Here is a 3,572-nt window from a genome sequence, read left to right on the forward strand (position 1 = left end):
AGTAAATAACATCATGATCAATGGAGAAGAGATTGAAGTTGTCAAAGACTCATTTTGCCTGTATCCACTATGAACACTCACCGAAGCAGATGTCAAGAAATCAAACCACATATTTCATTGGGCAAATCTGCTACACAAGAACTCTTTAAAGTATTCAAGAGCAAAGATATAATTTTGATGACCAAGGTCCACTTGACCCAAATCATAATTTTTTCAAAAGTCTCAATGCATATGATAGTTAGACAATGGATAAGGAAGACTATAAAAGTATTTATGTGGCTGTTTTCCAGGCGACCGGGAAGATGGCGGACATTCAGACCGTGCCTACCAAAAGGCAGCCGACCATCTTCCAAAACAAAAAGAGGGTACTACTGGGAGAAACTGGCAAGGAGAAACACCCGAGTTATTATGGGGCCATTGAGGGCACCTACATTGACAAAAATGTCCCTTCACTGGTAATGTCTCTATCTGAGGACATATCCTGTCTGGCATGGTGACCAAGATGAAGATGCAGAGGACCATTGCCATCTGCCAAGACTACCTCCACTATATCCACAAGTACAAATGCTTCGAGAAGCGCCACGAGAACATGTACGTGAACCTGTCCCCTTGCTTCATGGATGCCCAGATCGGAGATATTGTCACAGTGGGGGAGTGCAGGCCCCTGAGCAAGACTGTACGCTTCAATGTGCTCAAGGTCACCAAGGCCACCGGCACCAAGAAACAGTTCCAGAAGTTCTGAGGCCGCCCTTCCCCTAAGTGAATAAAACTTATTTTTCCCAAAGAAAAAAATGTTTATGTGTTTGTATTATAGTGTTGAAGAAGACTATTAAAAGTACCATGGATTGCCAGAAGAACCTACAAATCTGTGTTGGATGAAGTACAGAGAGAATACTCCTCAGAAGACAGGATGGTGAGACATTTTTTCTCATAATTTGGACATGGGAAAATACATCATGCTTGGTAAAGCGGAGGGTCAGCAAAAAAGTGGAAGACTCCCAACAGTATTGATGGGCACAGTAGCAGCAGCAATGGGTTCAAGCAAAACAAGGATTGTGGGGATGGTGCCAAACTGATCAGTGCTTCATTCTATTGTGCATAGGGTCACCATGAGCTGGAACCGACTAGACGGCACTCAGCAACTTCTTATGGTGGAAGAGGCATTACGGTGAATTAAATCCCTCAGCTTAAACACACTGAGTTAATACATTTCATTAAGAAAATTTAAAGAAATGCCCTTGATATATGCTGCTATTAAAAGGCATATGCAATGTAATGTTTAGTAATTACAATAAGTTCAGAACACAGTCTACATATCTCTAATTCTGTTACAGTTTAAAAAGCAGAATGTATTATGAGAGAGTTTATACCTCACAATGAAACATAAATCTTTATGGTTCATCTTAGATGACTCTCTTTGTAGACTAACCTTATAGACTGAGGCTATGTACCTGGTTAAAGTCTGTGGTTGTAGAGGACATATTTATTTTCTGTTGCTGTTGTACCAGATTAACACACATATCCGGGCTTGCTGCAGCTGTATATTGTGGAATCTGTACTAACTTATACGGATCCTGTAAAGGTTTCTGAGACTGTAGATCTCACAGGAGCAGGAAGCCTCATCTTTCTCCCACTAAGCTGCTGTTGGATTGGAGCTGATGATCCTGCAGTTAGCAGCATTAAGGTGTCAACAGAGCTGCATTCTTTTGGAGAGTCCAGGGAAGAATCTGTTCCTTCAAATTTCAGTGTGTTGAGGCCATTTCCTCCATTCTTTGGCTCATGGACTCTTCCACGAGTCACTTCCATATATGCTTTTGTCTGAAAGTCTTTCTCTGTCTGTTTAATGAAATGATCCTCATAATAGCGTTGAGCCAACACAGCTAATCCAGAATAACTTTCTATGTCCACTTTCATGACTTCCTCACTATGTCCCTTGCACCAGGTAAGGTAACATCCTCAGTTCTGAGGAATAGGATGGAGACATTTCTGAGAGGAAACAGTGTTTTGTCCATCAGACAGAACCAGACTATCTGGACAGTCTCTTTTCAGTAATAATCACCCAGGAGTCAGAAGTAAACCAAACTAGGTGAATATCTGTTGTCCAGATTAGGAATGCACTATGTCAACACACAATGTGCTTTTTGAATATGTTTTTAGCATGTGTCATAAACTTCTCATTGCGTAAATATTAGAATACAAACTAACTTTGTACAAAAAACATTTCATTTATGTTCAAGTTTCTACTTTAAGGAAACATTCGTGTCTATTTACTTAGTCTCTGTGAGTAAATACAATTCCTTCCATTTTATGACTTTCTTTTAAATGGGGAGATGACCTTATTTCAGGGAATAAAGGAAAACACAAAATATGAATATTTGCCAAATGCATGCTTATACTATTGGTGAAAAAGTTCCTCTTTTTACTCAATCTGATGCCACTTCAGTATTAAGCCTTGGGATCCATGGGAAAGTATGATGGAGAATGCTTTTTAGTGCCTTCACATTGCACTAGGAATGGGTGAGAAGCCGTAATTCTATTAGTTTGCTGTATGTACTCTGAAGAGGCACATGCTGCCCATGAACTTGGTTCTAGAGTAGTTCATTTAATTAGAAAACATTTCCCTCTGTTGTTTTAGTTTCATTTATACAGTCTAGTAACTGTGTCTGAAAGTGACATGTTATTCCATGGAGGTTAAAACAAGATTATATTTTGAGATGAAACTCTGTCCTTTTATGAAAAGTCAAGCAACACATAATCTCAGAGAATTTGAGATATTAAGATTTCTCTGATACACTATGGCATTTTCCATGACAAGTTTTTGAATAGGGTGATTAGGTATTTTGCACACCATAAAGTAATAGAATGTTATGGCTTCCTTTGAGTCAAACTCGCTTTTAGAAAGGTCATCTTGTAAGCAACAGATTTACATTGAAAAATGTTTTTACCCAGGCCCTGAGAGTATAGATGCACACAAAATAATTTTGCTTATGGAATGATGTATTCAAGAACCTAACCAGAGCAGAATTGCTGCTAGATTCAGCTATTATGTTACCACTGGGGCCTGGCATGAGAAAACCACTTTTTGCTTCTTGATTGTATTTTTTAAAATTCATGTTTTAAATTATATTTTGTTGCACCTGGTATTTCATTTCTTGAACAGATAGGTGGTATTATTACTTAGATGAAGAGTAAAATCCCCAACTTTCAAATATAAAATGGAATTTCTGACAGTATGAATGCATTGATTAAGAAGATTTCCAAGGCAAAAACAAGATGCTGGGACCTGTTTTTGAATCAAATGTGCTAGGTTCCAGAACACAAAAATCTAACTGATGTTAAATAGGAAACAAATATCAACAATTTAAAAGTGATTGAAATCATATGCCATATAGGCTCTCATCAGATATATTTAATTTTTATGTATTATTTGTCTATAAAATAACCCAATCACATCAGAGAAGCTCTATCATGCTTACAAATAATGTCTCTGTTAATGATGTATAGGCAGAAACACAGATTAGATATATCACTATTTACTTGTCAATTGAACTCTGTTCAGCACATATAAACGT

General features: G+C 37.8%; 1 pseudogene; it reads left to right on the forward strand.

The window, feature by feature from the left end:
• Positions 1-302: 302 nt before the first annotated feature.
• On the forward strand, positions 303-742 carry LOC102813631 (annotated as a pseudogene).
• The last annotated feature ends 2,830 nt before the right edge of the window (positions 743-3,572 follow it).

This window comes from Chrysochloris asiatica, unplaced genomic scaffold (genome assembly GCF_000296735.1).
Source record: "Chrysochloris asiatica unplaced genomic scaffold, ChrAsi1.0 scaffold00264, whole genome shotgun sequence".
NCBI lineage: Eukaryota > Metazoa > Chordata > Mammalia > Afrosoricida > Chrysochloridae > Chrysochloris > Chrysochloris asiatica.